The sequence below is a fragment of the Dendrobates tinctorius genome, unplaced genomic scaffold (genome assembly GCF_039654945.1).
Source record: "Dendrobates tinctorius isolate UK_male_01 unplaced genomic scaffold, ASM3965494v1 ptg000086l, whole genome shotgun sequence".
Lineage (NCBI taxonomy): Eukaryota > Metazoa > Chordata > Amphibia > Anura > Dendrobatidae > Dendrobates > Dendrobates tinctorius.
In genome coordinates this window covers 3,008,617-3,036,409 of record NW_027361754.1, presented here as the reverse complement: position 1 = coordinate 3,036,409, position 27,793 = coordinate 3,008,617, and the positions used below count along the sequence as shown (strand labels likewise).

Genomic DNA, 27,793 nt, shown 5'->3' with positions numbered 1-27,793 from the left:
GCTACATACATACTACATATATACTACATGCATGCTACATACATACTACATGCATGCTACATACATACTACATGCTACATACATACCACATACATGCTACATATATACTACATGCATGCTACATACATACTACATATATACTACATGCATGCTACATACATACTGCATGCTACATGCATGCTACATACATACTACATACATACTACATGCTACATACATACCACATATATACTACATACATACAATACATTCATACAATACATACATAGACATACAGTACATATAACATAGAGTAACATACTTACCAATACTTGTCACATTGTTCCCCGAAGCCATTGTCGTCTACGGAATAAATATTAACATAACAAACCACAAAAATACTCACCCACGATCCGAAGCAGTCCACGAGTGTGTCCCACGACGATCTTGGGTAGAGAACTGCAGCATCAGCTGTTGCTGCCGTTCTCTACGGGCTGCAGGAATCCAATGACGGAAGGTAGGTATCCTTCCGCACTGTATTCCTCCGCCACTTAAAAAAAAAAAGTCCCTAGTCTCACTTTATGCCATTGCTGTGTGGGAAATTCCCACGCAGCAATGGCATAAAGTGAGACTAGGGACTTTTTTTTTTTTAAGTGGCGGAGGAATACAGTGCGGAAGGATACCTACCTTCCGTCATTGGATTCCTGCAGCCCGTAGAGAACGGCAGCATCATCTGATGCTGCCGTTCTCTACCCAAGATCGTCGTGGGACACACTCGTGGACTGCTTCGGATCGTGGGTGAGTATTTTTGTGGTTTGTTATGTTAATATTTATTCCGTAGACGACAATGGCTTCGGGGAACAATGTGACAAGTATTGGTAAGTATGTTACTCTATGTTATATGTACTGTATGTCTATGTATGTATTGTATGAATGTATTGTATGTATGTAGTATATATGTGGTATGTATGTAGCATGTAGTATGTATGTAGTATGTATGTAGCATGCATGTAGCATGTAGTATGTATGTAGCATGCATGTAGTATATATGTAGTATGTATGTAGCATGCATGTAGTATATATGTAGTATGTATGTAGCATGTAGTATGTATTTAGTATGTATGTAGTATGTATGTGGTATGTATGTAGCATGTAGTATGTATGTAGCATGCATGTAGTATATATGTAGTATGTATGTAGCATGTAGTATGTATGTAGTATGTATGTAGTATGTATTGTATGTATGTAGTATATATGTGGTATGTATGTAGCATGTAGTATGTATGTAGCATGCATGTAGTATATATGTAGTATGTAGTATGTATGTAGTATGTATGTGGTATGTATGTAGCATGTATGTAGCATGCATGTAGTATGTATGTAGTATGTATGTAGTATGTATGTAGCATGCATGTAGTATATATGTAGTATGTATGTAGCATGCATGTAGTATGTATGTAGTATGTATGTAGCATGCAGTATGTATGTAGCATGTATGTAGTATATATGTAGTATGTATGTAGCATGCATGTAGTATGTATGTAGCATGTATGTAGTATGTATTTAGTATATATGTAGTATGTATGTAGCATGCAGTATGTATGTAGCATGCATGTAGTATGTATGTAGTATTTTTTTTTTTTTTTTTTTTTAACATTTAACACATTAGCCGGATGATGGGACTACTACTGTCCCATCATTGGCTAATGTGTCAATCACTGTCATGGTAGCAGGCATCGCCAGATGGGACTTGTAGTCCCATCGGACGATGCTTGCACAGACCCCCGGACATCAGCACAGCCCCCCGGCAGGCCGGCACAGCCCCCCGGCAGGCCGGTACAGACCCCCACAGGGTGCACAGACCACCGGCAGGCCGGCACAGCCCCCCGGCAGGCCGGTACAGCCCCCCGGGCAGTCCACACAGCCCCCCGGGCAGTCCACACAGCCCCCCGGCAGGCCGGCACAGCCCCCCGGCAGGCCGGCAGAGACCCCCGGAAGGCCCGAAATGACGGCGCATCATGATGCGCACACACCGCGCATCATGATGACGTCAGGCCGTCAATCAACTGAACTTCCGATTCCGATGCCGAATTCCGATATTGAAAAAATATCGGAAGTCGGTATCGGAATTCCGATACAGCAAGTATCGGCCGATACCCGATACTTGCGGTATCGGAATGCTCAACACTAGTGATGAACAATAAGTTTTGGTTTGTGATTTAACATGCATTTTCTGTTCACGCAGGAGCCCGAAGAAGCAGTCTCAACACCTCCATCAGTCACACACGATGATGATAGTATGGCAATAATACGAGAGGAGGAAACTATAGAGCCACCATCTACATTGGTACCTCGGCGACTAACAAATTCTGGTCGCAAAAGGAAGGCCCCCACCTCAGCTACACCTGAGTGTTTACAACTGGCTAAAAAAGTCCTAACAACGCCGCAGACCCAACCACTAATTAGCAGATTTGCTCACTATGTGGATGAAAAGCTACGGACATTAGAGGCAACACAACGTGTTCACGCTGAACACGTAATGCTTGAGGCGTTGAGTCAAGCGACTACAGGAAAACTTTGTGACACGTCTGGTGTAGTGGACAGACATCAATATCTGCTGTACTCATGGGCACCCACTCAAGAACCTCTAGAAACCACTATGAGGAGGGGGATAGACCCTCAGCAAAACACGAACCTTGCTGCCCCACCCTTTTTTTTATACTCCACCAAGGCAACATTGTAATGACAATGAAACGTATTATCAACAGTTGTAGTGGTGGTAATATTTTGGTTAGTTTTATGTTGTGTTGTGTATATTATTTTTTACATATTTTTTTGTTCTAATAAAAATGTTATTTTTCTTAAAAATTGTGGTCTGCTTCGTCAACAATGGTTATACGTATATGCTGCCCAAGTAAGCCATTATTTTTAAATAACACGACACTGCTGCGTTTATTAACTTGAAATATATATATATTTTTTTTAATAAATATATAATATATTTATATTAAAGTTTTAACTTTTTTTTTTTAACAAATGAGTAAAAACATAACCCTAATTTGGCCTGCCACCCTGTTGTAGGCCCGCCAATAATCTCTCCAGCATTACTCCGTGTTGGTCCATCGCTGCCAGAGTCGCAGCCATCGCTGCCCTCATCCGCTGGTGAGATCCAGCAGGTCCTTTGTGTTGGGGATTTCTGTAGATGAAATGGTAAAAGTAAACCAGTCAATTCTGTAGAAACATCAAAATTATGGTACATGGTTGTTGATTTAATACTTTCGGTTTTGTGGCGGCTCTGTTCCCTCTGATGATGAGCTCATAGCCCACCCACATCCCGTGGCACCACCGGCTAGGGGAAACAAACAAATATAAATATTACACGACAGCCCTCCATCCTTTCAAAACACAAGGATTCAGTACAAATTGTGTTCAGCTTATAATATGTGCTTTAATTACCGGAAGGAGAGCCTGCACCAATATCACGGAGTGATACTGAAGATAAACCCGCATGTGGCGGCGGGCTGGCAGCTGGCGAAGGGGTTGCTGCAGGGGAAGTTGGAGCTGCAGGATCACCTGGAGATGGTGGGGCTGTTGGTGGTGCAGCCGGAGACGGTGGAGCAGATGGTGATGGTGGTCCTAGGGTTAGGAAAAACATTATATTGATATCAGTAAGTTACATGTTTTTGAATATCCTTATTTTTTCAGGATCTTATCAACATGTGAGTTGAGAGCTCTGAACCCTCAAGGGCTTTGCAGAATGTTATAACATAGAGCCGTTAAATTACAAATTCATACTAAACAGTGTCCCCATTTTGGAAACTCGACCCCCAAGGATTAGATTCTAGATGTGTGGTGAGCACTTGTAACCAAGGGTGGTTTGCCCGTTCATGACCGGGCCAATTTTTACAATGGATCCCAGTGATTCTGGCATTGTTTTCTCGTGACATATTGTACTTCATGTTTGTGTAAAAATTTCCTTCATATAAATTGGCTTTTTTTAAAAAAGAAATTTACATTTTTTGAAAATTTCCTAAATTTGTGAATTTTTAAAATTTGATTTTTTTTATGTTCTTACATCACAGAAATATGGCACACAAAAAACTGAATAAGTAACATTTCCCACATCTATACTTTCCATCAGCACAATTTGGGAACAAAAATTTTTTTTTCTTAGGAAGTTATAAGGGTTAAAAGTTGACCAGTGATTTGTCATTTTTACAACAAAGCTAGGCCGAAGATTGCAAGGCGAGTAGTGAAATCCTCGCCAGTATTCGAGCACCGCTAGTAACTATTACTCGGCGAGTACCAATTCCTAACGAGTATACTTGCTCATCCCTATTTATAAGTTATTTTTGCATCTCCACAACATGACGTTTTCTGCGGTACCATGTTTATTTATATCCATCTTTTTGATCACGCGTTATTGCACTTTTGCAAAGCGGTATGAAGATACCACTTGGATAATTTTTTTTTCTCAACGTTCACAGAAGAGGTGACACTTGGGGGACAATTTTAGAGGTGGGATTTTAACGGACGCTGCGATAACAGACTTTTGTATTTTTTTGTTTGTTTTACTAGTTTGCTAACATTTGAAACGGTATTTATAGGGGGATTTTTTACATAATTTTTTAAATTTTTTTGGGATTTTTTATTAAACATGTTTAGTAAAAAAAAAAAAAAAAAAATTTTTAGCTTGTCACTTTATTTTACTTTCACTTTTGGTATAATACATTACAATGCACCAGCATTTTTATGCATTATACCAATGTTGAAGGCTGATGACACCATGCTGCATGTTTACATGCTAAGACTGTTCAAACACAGAACGTGCACAGTCTGTTATGGTGCGGTAAGTAACCTCCTGCCCTGACACACTGTGCACGTCCATTAACATTATGCATAGACAACATGGTAAAAAAAAAAAAAAATAAATTTAAATTTATCCTAAAAAATGAATATCAAGCAAAAAAAAAAAAAAGGCCTGCATTTCTTTATGAATATACAAATTTACAGCTCTTGTTTGGCAAAACAAACACAACAGAACCTGGCCATATCCGGTCAACAACACTCACCCCGTTCCCTTTCGTTTTCAGCGCGGATGCTGGCGAGGCGCTCACTGGATCGGAAGCGCAGGTCCGCAAGCTTTTTGCCGATCTAGGTGGTGGACTGCCGTATTCTGAATCTCCGTTGAAGGCCTCTCCGTATTTTTCGGAGTACCTTTTTTTTGTGGAGCATGGGACGGTCGTGCTTGGCGCAGTCATAATCCAACTCGCGGACAAGGAAGCGCACCTCAGCTTCCCCCGACGGACCAGAACGCCTGGACGCCATTTTCTAGCTGCTATGTCCACCAGGCCGCATTATCGCCGCCCACCAGAGGGTCATGACGTCACAACGCACGCTCAACGGCCTTGGGGACGCAGATGCGTCCTATAATTCATAGCACCGCTCATCGGAGACGCAACTGCGTTCGCAAATATGTTTAGCCATTACAACAACTATATATTGCTAAAGATTTTCTTTATATATATTCTTATTGACTCTCTCTCCATCACACCCATCACTCCTCTCTACCCATCACACCCATCACTCCCCTCTCCCCATCACACCCATTATCCTTCTCCCCATCACTCCTCTCTCCCCATCGCTTCCATGACTAGCCTTCTCCCCATCACTCCTCTCTCCCTATGAGACCCATCACTCCTCTCTCCCCATCACACCCATCATTATCCTTCTCCCCATCACTCCTCTCTCCCCATCGCTCCCGTCATTATCCTTCTCCCCATCACTCCTCTCTCCCCATCACTCCCATAATTAGCCTTCTCCCCATCACTCCTCTCTCCCCATCACATCCATCACTCCTCTCTCCCCATCACACCCATCATTATACTTTTCCCCATCACTCCTCTCTCCCCATCGCTCCCATCATTAGCCGTCTCCCCATCACTCCTCTCTCCGCATCACACCCAACATTCCTCTCTCCCCATCGCTCCCATCATTAGCCTTCTCATCACACCCATCACTCCTCTCTCCCCATCACACCCATCATTATCCTTCTCCCCATCACTCCTCTCTCCCCATCGCTCCCATCATTAGCCTTCTCCCCATCACTCCTCTCTCCGCATCATACCCATCACTCCTCTCTCCCCATCACTCCCATCACTAGCCTTCTCCCCATCACTCCCATCATTATCCTTCTCCCCATCACTCCTCTCTCCCCATCACTCCCATCATTAGCCTTCTCCCCATCACTCCTCTCTCCCCATCACACCCATCACTCCCCTCTCCCCATCACACCCATCATTATCCTTCTCCCCGTCACTCCTCTCTCCCCATCGCTTCCATCATTAGCCTTCTCCCCATCACTCCTCTCTCCCCATCACACCCATCATTATCCTTCTCTCCATCACTCCTCTCTCCCCATCGCTCCCATCATTAGCCTTCTCCCCATCACTCCTCTCTCCGCATCATACCCATCACTCCTCTCTCACCATCACTCCCATCACTAGCCTTCTCCCCATCACTCCCATCATTATCCTTCTCCCCATCACTCCTCTCTCCCCATCGCTCCCATCACTAGCCTTCTCCCCATCACTCCTCTCTCCTCATCACACACATCACCCCCTCTCCCCATATAGATATACTACAGAGAGACAGAGGATATAGGGAGAGTGCACAATGGGTGCATAGCTGCGTTCCCGGGCCCTTATTAGTGAAACAACAAAGCATTTGTAAAGTAAAACTTAATTTTTATTAACAGAAATTATAACAAATAATCTTAAACCAATGTATAACTGTGATCTGTAGCCCACTATATCTGATGCTACCAAGTCACAGCACCAGGACCGTTAAAGTATTGGCAGTACTTGTCTCGGCAGGCCTTCGCATTGTCTTTGTTTCTGCCGTGACTGACTGGTTGAAGTCCTGCAATTGTGGGATCATTTTCCCGCCAGTCTCCGAGCACCACTTCACCATTACTTTGGCTGTCCGAGTCCACGAAGCCAGGCAGACTGTAAGCAATAGCATCGCGTTGCCGAAGAAAATTGTGCAGCACGCAACAGGCCAAAACCACAGAGTCTATAGATTCCAGCTTCAGGTTAATTGGTGTGTGGAAAACTCTGAAGCGGTTGGCCATGATGCCAAAGGCAGTTTCAACAACCCGTGCCCTTGACAGCCTGTAATTAAAAATACGCCTTTCCTCCGTCAGACTTTTTTGGGGGTATGGTTTCAGAAGATTGGCATGAAGCGGGAAGGCTTCATCGCTAACAAAAACAAAATTAAGGTTGCCTGTTGTGTCTGTGTTGGTTGGCAAGTGCAGTTCACAGTTATTCAATTGTTCCCCAAAAATACTGTGCTCCAAAACTCCACCATCCGAAACCCTGCTGTTCATGCCAACATCAACGTTAATAAATTCATAATTGGCGTTAACAAGGGCCATCAGGATGACGCTGAAATAGCCCTTATAGTTATAGAAATACGATCCGCTGTTAGGTGGTTGCGAGATCCGCACATGTTTGCTGTCCAAAGCCCCACCACAGTTAGGGAACTGCCAAATCTGCTCAAAATCAGATGCAATTTTTTTTCCATTCCGCCTCCGTTTTGGGAAACGGCATGTAGCTCCGTAGACTGCGGTCAATGGCGTTGCATGTCTCTGGAATTAAAGCGCTGAGCAGGGACCTCGAAACAGCTGCAGAAAATTGCAAGTCTTGCAGTGAGCGTCCGGTGGCCAGGAATTGCAGTGTGACTGCCAATCTTTCGTCTGCCGGGACAGCAGCACGCATCGCTGTATCCTTACGTTCAATAAGTGGCCTCACACTTTCCAGTAAGAGCTTGAAGGATTCCTCAGACATCCGCAGGTAGTTCCGGAAATCATGAGGATTTTTCTCCTGAAGCTCTCGCACTAGTTGCATGTGGGAGAATTTGGACCTCTGCTCCAGCCATTCTCTGGTCCACATGTAGGGAGGAGGGCCCCCACAGAGTGTTCGGGTCGGAACCAAGGGGGCCGCCTTTTAGGTTCCTAAGGGAACTGTACCCGGGGAACAGAGGAGGAAGGTGGACGGCTGAGAGTGACAGGACAGCAAGGGGAAGGGCGAGTATAAAAGGGGCAGGGGGCGCGCAAGGGAAGCAGTTGGCAGAACGGCAGACATGGAGCAAGAGACTGTGGGGGCGTGAGAGAGCCAGAGCGAAAAACAGTGACCAGAGAGGAGACCAGCAACAGAGGGGAGATTTACAATGGCCTTTGGGGAGGAGGCGCCGAGTTTACCGACCAGAGACTGCAGCTTCACTCCAATCCGTTGCCGTTGCGACCTGTCCGCTGCCTCTCGCAGCCGCTGCCGCTTCACTCCAGCCTGCGGTTGCGGCCTGCCCGCTGCCGCCCGCGGACGCTGCCGCCCCGCTTCAGCCCGCAGCTGTGGCCTGTCCATCACCGCCCGCAGCCGCCATCACCCCGCTGCAGTCGGCAGTTGGGGCCTGCTCCTCGCCAACAGAGAAACTCTTTGCCCAGCCCTAGGGCGTGCACGCGGCCTACCAACCGCCACTCCTAGTAACTGTGGCACACCCCTGCTTGGGGACTGGAGTCTCCCTGAACCCGCTTACGAGCGGAACCCCGCTGTCTTTACAGAGGGTCATCTCATCAAAGTTCTCACCCAGGGCCTGTTGTGCCCGAACCCCTCCTGGAACCCCACTGTCTTTACAGGGGGTCACCTCATCAAAGGACTCAACCAGGGCCTGTTGTGCCCCAACCCCTCCTGGGCGTTGGGGCGCCCAAAGACTACGCCAGATCTTCAGCAGCTGGGCCCAGCGGCTGCGACGCCGCAGCTACATCATCCGAGACACTGAGGGACATCAGGACGGATAATTGATACAATAGAACTAAGGACCCGTAGTCGGCCATATCGCGGCCCTATAGTAACCGGCCTTTGCCGAGGTAGTTGTGTTCACCTTAATAGTGTTTGTTTGTGCTGAGTCCCTGGGAGGACAATTGCTGTTTCTTTGTTTGGTTGCTTAGGATAGCCCTAGCGGCTTCCATTTATAAAAAGTCATTATCCAAAGCACAAATCAGTCTCGCGTCTCGTCACTGCATCCTACGTATCTACTATAACCACATTTGGCGTAGTCGGCAGGATGCAGTCTCCGAGCGCGGACAACGGTGCCCCAGACCAGGGCAGGGCCGTGAATTCAACAGATAACGAGGGCCCCCGGTCTAGCATTTCTTTGGGGGCTATGCTAAGCAACCTGCCTAGGTTTTCCGGATCTAATACCATGCTATGGAGCTGGACAGAGCGAATGCGAGGGCTCTTTCGGATGCATCCGATGACTCCTGACCTGGAAGCCGAAGTAGCTCTCATGGCATTAGACGGGGAGGCTCGGGATTCGGTAATTTTGAGGTCCCCGGGACACCGCAACACCTTTGGTAGAGTTTTGCAGATTTTAGAACAGACCCATGGGGATCCAACCAATGTGGGAGAGTTGAGGACCCGGTTGTTCAGTCGGATGCAGGGGGAGGGGGAGACCATCATCCAGTATATGAATGTCCTCCAAGAGTTATACACGGCCATCGAACGGAAGGACGGCGTAGGGGTAGGACCTATCGACATTACCCTACGCGACCTGTTGGTGACTGGACTGTGAGACTCGTTAATAAAGCAGGCATTACGGGAGCAGGTCAGAGTGAACCCACGTATGGACTTCTCAGAGGTGGGAAGTCAAGCACGTGCGCAAGAGCAGGGAATGGCGGGGAAGGTCCGGAGTGTGAAGGCCTCCGAGAATGCTGTCAAGGAGCCCAAATGGACAGAGGAGATGAAACAAGAGTTGAAGAACATCAAGGGCGAGTTGGCCGAAGTGAAAAACAGGAACGAGTCTGGGACTGGACGGCCTAGTTTCAATCCCAGTCCCTGGGGGCCTCACCCTACCCGAAGCGGCCGGTCATTGCAATCCCGGTGCTATGAGTGCGGGGAGCCGGGCCATGTCGCTCGAGAGTGTCCGTGGCGTGAGAGATACCCACCTCCAGTGGCCATTAAACTAGAGGGCTCCGGGCTGGGAGGACGCTGCTTGGAGCCAGAAACCACAATCAGGGGTGGTGGAAGTCCCGAAGATTTGGTCGCAAAGTGTCCGGTGGTATGGGCAAAAGTTGAGGGCCGTGCCGTCTGGTGCCTAGTGGACACAGGGTCGCAAGTAACAACCATGCCTGCAACTTATTTCCGACAGCATTTCCCTGAGGCAGCGAGACCCCAGTGGGGGTCCATGATCAGACTGGTAGTTGCCAATCAACTACCGGTCCCTGTTGCCGGAGTGGTGTGGGTGCAGGTGACACTGTGTGGTAAATCCCTCGGCCGCCGAGGAGTGGTCCTGACACAAGGGGAAACCAATAAGCAGCATCCAGTCATTCTGGGCATGAACATACTGCGGGAGTTCGGCAATCTGCTCCTCAATGACCCCACGCGCGAGACTCTGAAGCAGTGGGGTTCCCGCATGGCCCAGGGGCAGGTATTCCAGCAGTTGGTACGGGAAGCGCGAGTCCTCAAGGACTGCCAGGAGGGCGAGGCCCTGGGCAAAGTCATCGCGCCAGCGGCTCCCCTGCTTGTGCTGCCCCCTGGACAGACAGTGGTGGCCCTGCTGATCCGAGCCTCGATACCATTGGAGGGCGTGGAGATGCAGGTGGAGCCATGTTGCTCGGAGCGCTTGCCTCCTGGCATACTGGTGGCCCGCTCCCTGACCACAGTGCGGAAGGGGACCATCCTGTGCGCTGCATCAACCTTGAAGACCAAGACATCATCCTGAAGCCCCGGGCCGAAATGGCCAAGCTGGTCAGGCCTATGGAAGAAGTGCTGCCGGCCCCTGTGGTCCAAATAAGAGTGCAACCCGTGGACCTTTTGTCACGTGGACCCGTCCTGTGTGACACGACCCGCAGGTCGGTAACTAAAACAACCAGACACGGCACGTGTAACTGTCCTGTGTGACACGACTCGCAGGCCGGTAACTAAAACAACAAGACACGGGGGAAGGGGAAAACAATTACAACGGTGGACCCTGCGATAGGGAACGGGGACGTGGAGACCTCCTGCACTCCCCTGAGTCAGTGTCCCTCACACTCCTAACGTTCCCTATACAGTCTCCTCACCTGTCGCCGAGCCGGAACCTGTCACCCTAGCACACCCTACACCTATCCCTTGCTAGGGAGCTAGGTGGTGCAGGCACTGGCCCCACCACTGTACTAATACACACCAGGGAAAAATACAAACAGGGATAACACCACTTAGCTTTGCTCTGTTGCTATTGCTCCCAGCAACAGAGTCCACCACAGAATGCAGCTTTCCTCCAGAATAGCTGCTACTCCTCCAAGCTTTGTCAGAGCTGCAAGGAACACCTCTCTGTAATTCCTTCCTTCACCAGCCTTTACACCAGAGCTCCCCTGAGCTGCTCTCTGTAGTTCCTTCCTTCACCAGTCTTGGTTGGAAATGAGCAATATCACAAACCATGATTGCAACCACCTGACACTCTTTTATAGGTAAGTGCCAGAGCAATCACACCTGCTTCATTATCATGTGCAATAACACTAACCACCACCGGGGGCAAACTAGAACAAAAGACACCACCGTGCAATAACCCCAATGGTGACCGGGGGGCAAGACCAACTCCAAGCAACCAGCTCAAAGGAAAAAAAAGGTTACTTATTCAAAACCTGTCATAATCCAGCATGAATCATGACAGCTTTGGGCAGTAACTATTCAGACTCTGCAGGCTGCTGAGACCTCAACCCAAGAGAAGTGTCGAAACATCCTGGAACAAATGCGAGCCGAGCTCTCCGGCCTGACTTCAGCCCAACTTTCCCAGATAAAGACACTGCTTGGACAGTACCACGAGGTATTTGCCAGTCACAAGGATGATTTTGGATGTACCACTGCCATCACCCATGGGATTCCCACTGCAGGAGCGGCCCCTATTCGCGAATATTATCGGCAAATTCCTCCACAGCTCTACCAAGAGGTGAAAACTCTACTGGCTCAAGTGCTACGAAAGGGGGTCATCTGAGAAAGCCAAAGCCCCTGGGTGGCTCCCATCGTGTTGGTCCGCAAAAAGGATGGCACCCTACGGTTCTGTGTGGACTATCGAAAGCTGAATGCCTGTACCATCAAAGACTCGAACCCACTACACCGCATAGAAGAATCCTTGTCCGCCTTGGGGAAGGCGACGTACTTCTCGACTTTAGACCTGGCTAGTGGGTACTGGCAGTTGCCCATGTCAGAAGAAGACAGAGCTAAGACGGTGTTCATTCTTCCCATGGAACTGTTTGAGTTCAATCGCATGCCGTTCGGGCTGGCCAATGCCCCAGGGACCTTTCAGCGGTTGATGGAGCGGTGTCTGGGGGATCTCAATTTCGAGGCCACGTTGATATACCTAGACGATATTATCATCTATGCTGCCATGTTTGAGGACCACCTGAGGCGGTTAGGGCAGCTACTCCGCCGGCTGCAAAAGTACGGGTTGAATGTAAAACCCCAGAAATGCCACCTATTTCACACCCAGATTGCATATTTGGGGCGTATCGTCTCGGCGGAGGGCGTAAGACCGTCCCTGGAAAAGGTTGCTGCCATCCAGGGATGGCCTACTCCCGAGACGATAAAAGATGTGCGGGCCTTCCTGGGGTTGGCCGGATACTACCGTCGTTTCGTAAACAATTTTGCACATCGAGCTCGAGCCCTGCACGACCTGCTGAAAGGGGCTCCCGCCGGGGCAAATAGGCGGAAGATCCAGTGGCAACAACCGCAAGAAAAGGCCTTCCAAGACCTTAAGGCTGCACTCTCGGGTGCCCCGGTATTAGCTTATGCGGATTTCTCGCAACCGTTCATCCTACACACTGATGGGAGCCTCCACGGGCTAGGGGCTGTATTGTCACAAGTTCAAGACGGCCGGGAGAGAGTGATCACTTATGGAAGCCGTTCAATTCATGATTCCGAGCGCAACCCTGACAATTACAGCTCCTTCAAGCTCGAGCTCCTCGCAGTAGTGTGGGCCATGACAGAGCGGTTCGCAGAGTACCTGGCGGGCTCCGAAGTTGTGGTGCGGACTGACAACAACCCGCTGGCCCATCTGGAGAGCGCCAAACTGGGGGCTCTGGAACAGAGGTGGGTAGCCCGGATGGCCAAATTCAGAATCTCTCCAGAATCCGACATACAACCCCAGGAAAAAGTCGAGACGATGAACTGGAAGGGGAAGAGACACCGTTCGCCCTTACAGCCAATGTGCTTACAGCTGCCACCCAGGAAGTATCCCCCTCAGAAACCCTAAAGGGGATGTTGGAGCAATCCCGTGATAGATGGATCCAACAGCAGCAAGAAGACGAAAAAATTGGGCTCCTACGATGATGGGTAGCTGCCGGTAAACTACCCAATGACTCTCAAAGACAGACTTTGACTCAGGATATGTTGCTGATGTTACGACAATGGGAGAGACTGGTCATCAGAAAGGGACTATTGTATCTTAAAACAATATCATGGGCAACATCTACGACAACTTGGCAGGTAGTTGTGCCTGGAATCTAACTCAACAAACTGACCTGAGAAGCCCACGAAAAAGGGGCCCACTTCGGGGCTCAAAAGATTTTGCAATGGTTGCAGCAGAAAATTTACCATCCACGCTTGCATGCTGCTGTGGACGAGACTTGCCGGGCCTGCCGCCTATGTGAGTTAGCCAGACCACCCGCACAGCGAGCCCCAGTGCAAACGATAGTGACCTCATCGCCCCCAGAGCTACTGACGGTGGATTACTTAACCATTGGTCCCGCATTCCAGGGGTACGAACACTGCCTCGTCATGGTGGACCATTTTACTAAGTTCGCCGTGGTCACTCCCACTCGAGACCAAACCGCGGAGTCGGCTGCCTCTGCAATTTGTAGAAACTTCATACAAGTGTACGGCTGCCCTCAACAAATAAATTCCGACCAAGGAGCATGCTTCTTGGGAAAAGTTATGGAGGAGCTACATCGTCTCTACGGTATGGACAAATCCCGGACCACACCATACCACCAGCAGGGAGACGGGGCCTGCAAACGATTTAATCGGACATTAATTCAAATGTTGCGTACCTTGGAGAGTGACAAGAAGGCACGCTGGCCTGAATATGTCCCTGAACTAGTATGGGTCTATAACAACCGGGTGCATTGAGTTACTGGCTATACCCCCTACTCCCTGCTATTCGGGCGAGATGGCAAAGGGATCACAGAGGTAGAATTGGACCCAGAGGAGCCCCAGCCCTGGACCGGAGTATCATCGTGGGTACGAAATCCCCGACACCGGTTGCAAACCCTCCACCGAATTGTTCATACAAAACTCCAGGACTTAGAGCACCCAGGGAGGAATCTGCCTCCACCACCCAATCTCCAAACTGTAGACCGGGTACTCATACTAAACCAACGCCCCCAGAACAAATTAGAGCCACGCTGGGAAGAGAGTCCCTACCGAGTTCTACGCCGTATAAACCCTGAAGGACCTGTATACGAAATACGACCCGAGAAAGACGGAACACTGCCCACTCGCATCGTACACCGTAATATGTTATGCCCATGTACTTCCACCGACCCGGTACAACCTGAACCTACTCCTCAGGCACACGGTATATGTGATAGCGGAGGGCGGTAGTGATGTGTGATGCACGGTATATGTGATAACGGTGGGCGGTAATGATGTGTGATACACGGTGTATGTGATAGCGGAGGACGGTAATGATGTGTGATACATGGTGTATGTGATAACAGAGGGCGGTATTGATGTGTGTGATACATGGTGTATGTGATAGTGGAGGTGATGTACACACAGGATACAGGCACAGAAACAAACGACTGTTCTGCTGGTCAGTGTCCATTCTTTCCAGCTCCAATAATTAGCCGTACATATGTGACATGATGTTGGCTGAATGGCCAATGCCGTAAGGAATACATACCGCGTGTCCAAGAAACGTGTTATGGAGCAGACGTCAGGAGAGGAATATGAAACGCCCCAATGCGAAAATAACCAGGGCAGATGCAGAACAATATGGCACCATGTACCAACATCACCAAGTCTCAGCAGTGCAAGGATTCAGGAGTGAGCAACAAATCATCGTTGTGGGTACAGATGGAGATATGGATCCTAGAATTGTGTTTTGTGATGAAAATGTGAACGCAGACACAGACCTCCACTGTATGTCCTCGACCAATTTTATTTACAGGTAACTATTATTTTTGTTACTTCCAACAACTCCCATGTTTCTTTATATTGATCAATAAGGATGTTTTTGATGCATAGCCACAAATCAGCTGCCTTTTACCACCACTAGAGGGAGTTCACTACACCACAATATACAAATCTATTCAGCCACTACTAGAGTTAGGTAACTACATATAGCCACCACTAAGATGAGCGCACTACACACATCTACATAGTCACCACTAGAGGGAGTGCACTACATACAGATTTATACAGTAACTACTAGAGAGAGCTCACTACATACAGATTTATACAGCCACCACTAGGGGGAGCGCACTACATAAAGATGTATGCAGTCACCACTAGAGGGAGCTCGCTACATACAGATTTTTACAGCCACCACTAGGGGGAGCTCATTTCATAAAGATGTGTGTGTCTACACTATGCCTATTTTACAAAACAAGAATAAAAATGAAGTTTTTATTTTTCTATGCTGTAGAATTTTTTTTTTCAGATACAGATGTATGCAGCCACCACTAGAAGGAGCTCATTACATACAGATTTAGACAGAAAGCCCCAAAAAAGTGTGATGATATTCATGTCCTGTATCCATGATGACTTATCTAGTGATGATCTTCACCTGATAAATTTGTTGATTTATTCATGTATTTAAATTCATATAATGTTTGGCAATACCCTATGCAATGTGGAGACCATAAACAATGATTCAGATTCGGACACAACTACTGCCAAAAATCCAAACTGAATTAAGTATTGGTCACAAGTTTCATTTACACAGCCGTCCATGATGGCAAAGTTACGTCTCATAAGGGTGTGTGCACACGCTGCGGATTCTGCTGCGGTTCCGCAGTGGATTTGGCCCTATGGGAAATGGAAACCGCAGTGCAGATGCTGTGGAATTTTCCATGCAGATTTTCTGCGGTTTCTAAACCACAGAAAGAATTGACATGTCAATTCTTTCTGCGGATTCCGCAGCGGTTTACCATCTCCTCCATTATAGAGATGGTAAAACCGCAGGGCAAAACCGCAGGATAATCCGCAGATAAACCGCAGATCTTTTGACCTGCGGATTTATCTGCGGATTTTGAAAATCCACGCGGATCAATCCGCAGCAGATTCCGCAGCGTGTGCACACAGCCTAAGACTGTGGCCTAGTTCTAATTTGTTATTTGCAGTACAGCCATTATTTTTTTGTCTCTGTGTTGTGGTTTGGAGAGAAAAGACTCCAAATGGTGGCTCCAGGTGGAGCTGAAGACACATGGTGGTCTGAGCGAGTGAATCCCTCAGACAGATGGACTTTGCTATACATTATCTTTTTGTTTTCTGTTATGCCAGAAAGGCCATGTTTGCTTTGCTGAACCCTCAGGGCCGGACTTTGACAAAAAAGCAGCCCTGCCACACAAACCGCACCAGCCCACGAACTATAACACTCCTCACTCCAATCAGAGAATTTTACTTTGTAGTGCCCCTCACTCTCCTTAAAGGAGATCTTTGAAGAGCCACATGTGAATGGTGCCACAGTGCGTATGACCGACAGCTGCACTTACAAGGTGCTCTACAGAGCTCCGATTTTCAGGACTATGGGGGTCTCAGCAGTCAGATCTCCAGCAGCTGGAAAGTTATCCACTATCCACAGGAGAAGGGATTACTTGGGATAATCCATTTAAACAGCTTCTCCAATATTTTATTTTTATTTGGCCATAATAATATTGAAAATGCTAAAACAACATTGACCCTCCCAAAGTCCAAAGTCGCCTCATCGACAACAAGACAGGAGAAGTGGTACTTTGCAGCGCATACAGGGCCGGCTCCAAGTTTTTGTGGGCTTCGGGTGAAAGAGTCTCAGTGAGCCACTTTAACACGTACCACAATTCATAACACAATTCATCAGATACGGCAGAGAAATATAGGTATAGCACAATGCCAAAAAGATTTCACTTCTTACATTACATGAGTGATAACTATTGTACATTGTACAATAGGTCAGAAACCAGACAGTAAAGTCTTCCATACAGTATTATGGGCACCACATAGCGCTCCATACAGAATAACATGCCCCATATATTGCTCCATACAGTATAATAAGCCCCATATAATGCTCCATACAGTATTATGGGTACCACATAGTGCTCCATACAGTATAATGAGCCCCATAAATTGCTCCATAAAGAATAATGAGCCCCATATAATGCTCCATACAGAATAATGAGTCCTATATATTGCTCCATACAGAATAATAATCCCCATATAATGCTCCATACAGTATTATGGGTACCACATAGTGCTCAATACAGAATAATGAGCCCCATGTATTGCTCCATACACAATAAAGAGCCCCATACCTTGCTCCATGCAGAATGGGCCCCATATAATTCTCCATACAGAATATGATAGGCCCCATATAATGCTCCAGAATATGATGAGCCCCGTATATTGCTCCAAACTCCAAACAGAATGGGCCCCATATAATACTTCATAAAGTATATGATGGGCCCTATATATTGCTCCAAACAGAATGGGCCCCATATAATGTTCTAAATATAATGGGCCCCATATGATGCTCCATATATAATGAGCCCCATATGATGCTCCATTATATGATCGGCCCCATATAATGCTCCATATACAGCTCTAGCAAAAATTAAGAGACCACCACATCAAAACCCTGTCATGGGCAGCCCATTCTCCAGACCTGAAACCCGTTGAAAACCTCTGGAATGTAATCAAGAGGGTGATGGCTAGTCATAAGTCATCAAACAAAGAACTGCTCCAGAAGCAGTGTGAAAGACTGGTGGCAAGCATCAAGACTCATGTAAGCTATTTTTAAAAATCATGGATATTCCACAAAATATTATTTTCTGAACTCTTCCTGAGTTAAAACCTTAGTATTGTTGTTTCTAAATGATTATGAACTTGTTTTCTTTGCACTATTTGAGGTCTGAAAGTACTGTTTTTTTATTTTGACCATTTCTCCTTTTCAGAAAAGAAAACAACAAAATTTATTGCTTGGAAATTTGGAGACATGTTGTCAGAAGTTTGTAGACTAAAAGAACAATTTACATTTTACTCAAAAATATACCTATAAAGAGAAAAATCAGACAAACTGAACATTTGGAAGTGGTCTCTTAATTTTTGCCAGAGCTGTATAATGGGCCACATATGATGCTCCATTATATGATGGGCCCCATATAATGCTCCATATATAATGGGCCCCGTATGATGCTCCATTATATGATGGGCCCCATATAATGCTTCATATATAATGGTCCTCATATGATGCTCCAGTATATAATGGGTCCCATATTATGCTTCAGTATAATGAGCCCCATATGATTCTCCATACATAATGTTCCCCATATAATGCTCCAGTGTATGATGGGCTCCATATATTGCTCAAAACATAGAAAAAACCTGAATTCCTCTCCTCACTGGCCGCTACTCTGCTCTGCTACTTCTAAGCGGCGTCTTCTGGCTCTTTGCATTGTGACTGTTCAGGCAGAGGGCGCACAGACGTGACGTCATCGCGCCCTCTGACCTGAAACATCACAATCAGAAGATGCTGCAGGGGAGAAGCAGGAAGAGGTATCGCAAGTGCCGGGGCCCTGAGCAAGCGGGGAGGGATGGACTCTTTATTAGTCCATGTGGCAACATTTCAGTTTCACAGCAGAGAAAGGTTATGTTATGGATCTGAAACTTTGCCACATGGGCTAATAAAGAGTCTGCCACTTATTTCACAATTTGTTGGAGTGATTATACAGTATATATTGTGAGGGGTTGGTTGACTCGCTCCGCTGCTTCACAAAGGTAGATGTGGCGCCCCTGAGGCTCAGTCGCCACAGAAGTACTGCACCTTCTCCTAAGGTGTAGTGCCCCACCAACTAGGTAAGTTGGGAACTCCTTTCCACACTCCAACACCTGCACCCACACACAGGATAGTTCAACAATGGACCAGATTGCGGCTCCATGCTTAGAGGATAGCAGAGCACCTTTCGTGGGTCCTTGCTTCGTAACACGAGATGTGCTGGGAGGTGGGTGGAGTTAGATATAAAAGAGAGGGAAAGTTTAGAATTACAGGTCAGTCAGATGGGGAGTCTGAGTCAGAGAGCAGGCTGACAAGAGGTCAGCCTGAGGGGAGCTCAAGGCGGAGGAAGACAGTCAGTCAGGCGAGGCTGAGGACTGGTCTTAGTGGAACGAGCTCCCTAGGAAAGGAACAGAAGGAGAAAGACGTAGAACTGAAACCTAAGCTTCCATAAGAGAGAGAAGGAACAGCGCAGAACGAAGGAGTAGGAGAACAGAGAGGAGTTGTTGGTTGGAAGAGGAACCCTGCCTATAGGTTCTCAGCGCAAGGCCGGGGCCCGGTCCCCGAGGTTGTATGGACACTTATGGTTCTGCAGCAGACACCGGTGGAGTAGTTGGCTGTAAATGCACTACTCCCATCTAAGACTTGGGACACAACAGCAACCGAATAGAGAGCCAGGACTCAGAGAGGAGTCCCTGATAGAGGCTAGAGCTGTCTGTCATACAAGTAGAGTTGTTAGGAACATCTGACAGGAGGAACTTCAGAGTACCACGGTACTGGAGTTCTTCACACTAAAGGCGCAATAGAGGAGTCGTTCAGGAAAGGTACATGTTGGCGGAGTGTTGGAGAGGAGAAGCCTAACTTGCCCGGGAGGTTGATTGAGTCTCTGCCCCAGAGGACACGGCATGTAAGCGGGCACCAGTGGTTACCAAGAACTGTGAGTAAAGCGTTGAAACTGCAAGCCCTGGTGTCCTCCATTCCTTCTTGCGTCCGCCAGCACTGCTACATTCCCTGCGCCAGACACTACACCATCAAGGTGTCCCCACATCTACACTGCCCTGGGACAACAGCCCTGCCTGTGGAGGGCTATACCACCATTGCTGCATCCCACCATCTGTCCCAGAGGATCTGTCTGCAGCGTCGGCTTAACATCTCCCTTGCCGAACACCACAGGTGGCGCCACAAACTATTCTATTTCATTGGCTACAAACCACCATTGATTTGGGCGCCCAGGGCCACGGACTGGGTCACAGCTGCCGTGATACTTTCCCCCTGACACCGGCCCGGTACCGAGTACCCCACTGCCCTGGGATTGGAGGTCGAGCCATAGACACATGAACAGTTCTAGTAGAAATTCACCTGCTGGTTTATTTTAGACAGCATAAACCTTTGCAGGGTTCAGGAAAAACAAACAAAGCCCTTCTGGCAAAAAGGTAAAACAAAAATAAAGTCTCTCAGAGTTCTTGTCCTGCAAGCTTCACTGCAGGTAACATACACAGCATCCTTAGCTCCTATGGGAGCCACGTGGGAGTTCCACCTCTCTCCCAACACACACACACACAGACTGAACCACAGGTCCAGGTATATATCACAAGTACTAGTCATGTGATCATGACATCACTACAGGTCCTCATACACCTGCAGGTCCTGCAGGGAAAAAGGGTACAGTGAGTACTAGGGTGATGACTATTTTTAAAATTTTGCAAAACAAAAATGAAACCCCTTGCATTGGAGGAACAATTGCATTAAAATGACATTAGTATCATCAAATTTGTAAAATATTCAAAAAAGTTCCCCCTCTTTTTCATTTCAAAATTTAAAAAAAAAAGATTTTTCATGTTTTAATTTTAATCTATAAAGAAAATATCTTTCTAAGTTGTAACAAAAAGTGGTATTTTATTCACATCTAGAACATTCTGGAATATTTTAAAATATTTTGTAATTTAGTTTTATCTTTTCATTTTCAGTGCAAAGCTTCAAGTTTTACGATCAAGAAGTGCAGGACAGGTCATTCAGAAAATGTCTTCTAGAAATTCCAGCAACAGTGTAAAGGCAAACAGGTCTATCTGGACGAGGAATCTGCCCTCCTATTCTCAACATAAAAGGGATCCAAGTATTCCATATGTTGAAAAGCTCTCCAATCTCACGCGGATGCCAACGAACTGCCAAATTCTTGGAAACTTCAGTTTTCTGTTCAACAGCGAGAAACGGCGACTGGATCGAATAAAAAATATGATAATGGATATAGAATTGCGCTGGAGGGAAACTCTAGACTTCCCACTTTTATCCAGTGCACTCATCAGAAAGAAACTCAATCGTCTGATTGATCTAAATGACAAAAACAAAAAGAAACCTTCTGATAAATTCACTGCAACACTTTCTCAGTTATTTGATGTCACCAACGTTAATGGAGAATGGAAAAACTCGGAGGATAAAGAGCTCTACCTGAGGCAAGTTGAGAGTGGAGGCAAGGTTGGTTTTTCGACGCTCAAAACAGCTCCTTTGGAATCAATTCATCCAAGAAAACGAATCCGACTATCAATATTTTAAGCTCAAGCCAGCACTTCGCAATCGCAACCCACACATGATACTGTCTCTGAATCTTTACCCGAGACTCCAAAGCCAACCTCTTCTTCCGCGTCATCTTCTCCTGAACGCACACCGAAATACAAAAGAGCAAGCACTACAACAGCGAGTTTACTGGTACTGAAAAACAACATTTCTACACATAAAGCAAATAAAGTGCTTGCAACCATTGCTGAACAAGGTCATGATGTACCGGTTCCAAGTCAGTCGGGTGTCTGGAGACGAACAATCTCAGAAGGACAGAAAATGAAAACCAAAATTTTGGAAAAACTTCAAAGCAAAGATCCCTATTGTCTCCACTTCGATGGTAAAAGAATCCAAAGGGAAGAGTATCAAGTAGTTCTGCTGAAAAATACCACAACCGAAATCAAACTCGGTATTCTGAAATGTGAGAATGGTTCTGCCACAGCTATTCACAAGGAACTACATCAGCTAATTGATGAATACGACGCTTGAGAAAATATTCGCATGATAATCTGCGACACGGCAGCAGTAAATACTGGCCGTTTGAACGGGATTGTAACGCTGACACAGGATGATGTCTTGAGAAAGGGCTTTCAGAAGCCACAATACATTGGCTGTCAACACCATGTACTCGACCTCCTACTGAAGCACGTCATGAATTTCCTTATTCCAGAGTCAACGAAGAAACCAGAACTCAATTATTTCTTCATTGACAAATTAACAGAAAACTATGCCTCACTTCAGATTGATACCACCAAGTTGCAACAGATGATGTCAACACAGGCGAGAATCCTGGATGGCGAGATGATTTCATGTTCTTATATGAACTATGTCAGGCATATCGTCATTACAAAACAACATCACGTTGGCCTCGAATCAGTTGGAAGAAACTCCCAAACCTGCACATGGCAAGATGGAACTCGCGAGCCGTATATGCTGTTATAGCATTTTTTCTGATACCAGAGTGGCGCCGCGTCCTCGGTATAGCATGCGACTTCATCTGCTATGAATGGGCAAATGCCTGGTTCCAGTCGCAACACTGCAACGAAGCATCCTTCAATGAACTGTTAACCTCACTCACCAAGACAAAGTGCAAGAAGGCAATTAAGTGTTTGAAGGCGCACTGGTTGGTCGAGGAGTCATTAATTGACATTCCCAGATCTAACCAAAATGCTGAACGTGCTGTAAAACTGATGGAGGAACTACATGCGAAATCGAAAAAAATTGAATTTGTGAATCTAAAATTCATAGGAAAAAATTTTTTTTAAACACTTCTTTTGCACATATTGTACTTATAATTAACTGTTTTATACCGTATTTGTTAAAAAACGAATAATAAAAGTTGCTTAGTTATTACTATTATCGTTTCAATAATGCAAAATTGCATGTCCTTTTTTTGGGGGAAAAAACAATTTTTGCCTTATTTAATTTGAATGAAAGGGGGAACTTTTTTAAAAAACAAAAAAAAGCAATACTTATTCTTAAATAACCCATAAAAGTTCCTCCATTGCACATGGTTTCATAAAAAATTTTTTTTTGTCATTACACTAGTGAGTACCCTCCCACCCGCACTGTGGGTGCTCACATAAAACCAGCCCATTAAACTCTGTACCAGGTTCTCAACACCTAGTGTGCTGGAAACACTAAAGCATTCCATTCTCACGTCACTGACTGCTGCATGCGCAGTGGCACGTACCTCCCTTCCTCCACAAATCCAGTGACTTGGTCACATATTAGCCCCTCTGTCCAAAGCCGGGGTTTTTGGCACCATCAGACACTAGACAGGGAATCCGGGAGAGAGCATCCACTGTTGTGAATTCCCTTGCTCGGACTTCTGAGCCGAAGCTCCCTCTGGTGGTTACTGAGAGTAGTGGAGCTGGCCAAGTTGATGGAAGTTTCCCACCTGACAACGATAATTGGGAACCTGGGATTACTGGCTGGGAGCATATAACTGAGCTGGCTGCTCTTGGTGGTTGCTGGTGATTTCCTCCTTGTGCATTTGGAGTTCTTTTGTCTCCTGCCTGAGCTGCATGGTTCAGTTAAGTGATTCTTTGGCTAATCCTTTGCATCTAATCTTGTTGTGCTTTTTTTTTGCTTTCTGCTTTGTTGCTAGGGTTCAGCGTACTCCCTGCTGGGGGCAGCGCTGGGCCCCGCTCCATATGTTACAGCTTGTGTCAGTTTGTTCAGTCCCCTGTTATGTTAGTATCTTTTGCTTTGCTGCCAGTTTATACCAGAGTGATGATCCAGTGGGGGTGAGGTCGTGTGGCATCAGGTTTTTTGTATATCAGATGTGTTGGATTTTTTTAGGGTTTTGTGCGTGATTGCAGACAATATCTTTTCTGTCCTGTCCTGTCTAGACAGCTTGGGCCCCACCATTTGCTCAGTGAGTTCTCTGCCTGTTTTTGAGTCTCATCTTGTCTCACCGACAATATATGTTTGGGGGCTGTCTATTCCTTTGGGGATCTGCTCCGGGGCAGTTTAGATTTCACATTTCTGTCTTTAGGCTTAGTTAGTTCTCCGGCTGTGACGAAGTGTCTATGGCATCGTAGGAACGCTCCACGGCTACTGCTAGTTGTGTGGATAGGATCAATGGTCTGCAATCCGCTTAGATACCAACCTCTCTGGTTTTCTGCTGGCTTAGCCTGTTCCTGCCATCATTCATAACAATCCACGTTGCCATGTAACTTACCTGGCCTGTGTTTGACCTGAAACAAGAAGTCTTGAAGAGCTAAGAACCACCTAATCACCCTGGCATTATTACCCTTTTTCTCACTCAACCATCTCAGCATGGCATGATCTGACACTAATTTGAATCTACGGTCCAGAAGGTAGTACCTTAGTGTATCTATGGCCCATTTTATGGCCAAATACTCCTTCTCCACAATTGCATAATTCTTTTTGAAAGATGAGTTTTTGGCTCAAATACAGGATGGGATGCTCTTCTCCATATATTTCCTGTGAGAATACCACTCCTAATCCAGCCTCTGAAGCATCGGATGCCTACACAGAGCCCGCTTGAGTTCTTGAAATGCCTTCTGTATGTCAGGAGCCCATTTTGTCACAGATGGCCTGCTTTCACCGAGAAGGTCCGTTAACGGTGCTGCAGTCATGGCAAAGTTCGGGACAAACTGCCAGTACTTTTGGGAGATGCAAGCTCCAGTCATGGCTGAAGATGACAATGTCATCCAAGTAAGTGGCGGCATACTGTCATGATCCCAGTGCAGGTTTTTGAGCTGCACGTCAGGGGTTAATGTCTGGAGCTCAGTGCAGGTTTTGACCTGCACACATGGGGTTAATGATTGTGGCCTCTCTATGGTTCTGGGAGAGCTTCTTAAACCCCTGGGAAGCTCCAATCGCTGTCAGATATACTTTTTCCTTTGGCCGAGTGTGGTGACCTCTGTGTGCCTGTGCCTGTTCGTTGCTATAGCTTGTTTATATGGTTCTGACCCGGTTCTGTTCACCGCTGTGAGTTTGCCTGTTGATTCTGTACTTCACTACCCTCCCTGTGTATGACTCATTGCCTGTGATCTGACTACTCTCTGCTCGCCCCTCTTGTACCTTGCAACTATCTCTGTGTATGACTCATTGGCTACGTCCTGGCTATCCTCCCTGTGGTTGCCCCTTGGTAACTTTGTCTCGCAGTTACCCTGCTAGGAGTTCTCGTGCAGCTCCTAGCTCTCTGGAGTTTAGGCCACGCCCCCAGCAGTCACGTGCTTCAGGTCCTGCTGTTCTGAAGTACGCACCTACTCGGCTGCTGCCTGCTCCACAGGTATCTTTGAGCACAGTTCGCTTTACTCAGGATACATGCAGTGGCTCAGTGAGCAAGTGCAGTGCGGTGTTCCTGACACATACTTCCTATGTGGCGCCAAGACCTGATCCATTGCCCTCTGGAAGGTAGCAGGGGCCCCCTGCAGACCGAATGACATCCTGGTGTAATGGAAGCAACCATCCGGCATAGAGAAAGCCATCTTCTCTTTGGCGCTCTGTGACATGGGAATCTGCCAGTACCCCTTCGTTAGGTCGAGGGTGGTGTTATACCTCGCGGGTCTCAGTCGCTCGATCAGTTCATCCACACGGGGCATTGGGTATGCATCAACACTGAACACCTCATTGAGCTTGCGGTAGTCATTGCAAAACCGCCACTCACCACTAGGCTTTGGTACGAGGACGATGAGACTGAATCAGCCACTTTTTAATTCCTCTATTACCCCGAAGTTCAGCATCCTCTTCACCTCTTGTGAGATTATCTCCCGGCGTGCTTAAAGGACCCTTTCAAGTTTTAGGTTCACCCATACCTGTGGTTCCTTTAAAATGTCGTGTTCAACGACCTGTGTGGGCCCTGGCAATTTCGAGAATAGATCATGGGTCTGCTGTAGCAGCTCTCGACATTGCTGCTTCTGAGCCGGCGTTAACATCTCCGCAGTCATGACTTCCTTGACCTTGTCTTCAGGACGGGTCCCCAGGCAAGAAGCTTCCAGAGGTTCACGGTCCCGCCAGGGTTTGAACAGGTTCAGATGGTACACCTGGTACGGCTTACTGTCACCGGGCTGGTGTACCTTATAATTCACGTCCCCAAGTTTCTCCACAACTTCATATGGGCCTTGCCACTTGGCCAGGAACTTGCTCTCCACATCACTGCAGATCCTCATACACCTGCAGGTCCTACAGGAAACAGGGGTACAGTGAGCACCCTCCCACCCGCACTGCAGATTTTCACATAAGACCGGCCCATTAAACTCTGTACCAGCCTCTCAGCTGGAAATACAAAACACAAAAACATTCCGGTTTCACATCACTGACCGCTGCATGCGCAGTAACACATACCTCCCACAAAGCCAGTGGCCCTGTCACAATATATAAATATAAACATATATATAATAGAACGCTGGGAGCGTCACTCTGTCTGAAGCCTTTATAGACTGCGCAAGCGCGACGGGCCTGCGCAGTCTGGACAGAGTAATGGACCCAGAGATGAGGCGGGTGGCCCAGGAGATTGTGGTATGCGTAAGCACTGAACGCATACTGTGATGCCCGGCACAACACCTTACCGAGATCCGGTGTTGCCACAGAGTCTTGCTGGAATATCAGGAGAGGGCGGGTTGTGGCGCCGGAATCGGCGCATGCCCAATCCGCGCTTTCCGGCGCCATATTGTGGAAGACACACTGCAGTGTTTCTTCAAGAAAATGGCGCCGGAAAGTGAGGACTGCACAGGCACGATTTCGACCGGCATCGGCGCATGCCCAGTACGTGCTTTCCGGTGCCATTTTGTGGAAGACACACTGCATTGTGTCTTCAAGAAAATGGCGCCGGAAATCAATGACTTCGCAGGTATCGATTTTGCCGGCACAATCCCACCCTCTCCTGACATCACGGCACAACAACTTACCAATCCGGTATTGCCGCGGGGTCTCGCCGTGATGTCAGGAGAGGGCGGGTTGTGGTGCCGTAATCAGGGGCCAATTTCGGCGGCACAATCCCGCCCTCTCCTGACCTCATGGCGAGACCCCGCGGCATCACCAGTATTGGGGGGGATGAGGGGTACCATGCATACCAGGATTGGGGGGTGAGGGGTACCATGCATAAAAGGATTTGGGATGAGGGGACCGTACATACCAGGATAGGGATGGGGGGGTACCATGCATACCAAGATAGGGATGAGGGGGGTACCATATATACCCCCCTCATCATCTCACTGTCCAATAACCCGAAACGTCTCTTTGACACTTTTCATTCTCTACTCAATCCAAGAGTACAGGCCCCAACCACTGAGCTCCGAGCTGACGATCTGGCCAATTACTTCAAAGAAAAAATTGACCAGATCCGACAGGAAATTATCTCCAAATCCCCTCATACCATGCACTGTCCTCCCTCCCCCACTGCATCTAACTCACTCTCTGATTTTGAACCAGTCACAGAAGAAGAAGTAAGCAGGCTCCTTGCATCTTCTCGCCCAACTACTTGCACCAGTGACCCATTTCCGTCACATCTCCTCCAGTCCCTTTCCCCTGCTGTCACCCCTCACCTAACTAAAATATTTAACCTCTCTCTCTCTTCTGGTATTTTTCCCTCCTCATTTAAGCATGCCATCATACATCCACTACTTAAAAAACCATCCCTCGACCAAAACTGTGCCGCTAACTATAGACCTGTCTCTAATCTTCCCTTCATCTCTAAACTCCTGGAACGCCTGGTCCACTCCCGTCTTATCCGCTATCTCTCAGAAAACTCTGTTCTCGACCCTCTCCAATCCAGTTTCCGCTCTTT

The 27,793-nt window shown here is 47.2% G+C and overlaps 1 long non-coding RNA gene across 1 annotated transcript in view; it reads right to left on the bottom strand.

The window, feature by feature from the left end:
- Positions 1-2,944: 2,944 nt before the first annotated feature.
- LOC141097620 (uncharacterized) overlaps positions 2,945-27,793 on the bottom strand; it is a 76,881-nt gene continuing 52,032 nt past the window's right edge. The window contains exons 3-5 of the long non-coding RNA XR_012234015.1: positions 3,436-3,615; positions 3,256-3,328; positions 2,945-3,175 (exon numbers count right to left, since the gene is read on the bottom strand). This is a non-coding gene — a long non-coding RNA (uncharacterized lncRNA). The remainder of the gene's footprint in view (positions 3,176-3,255; positions 3,329-3,435; positions 3,616-27,793) is intronic.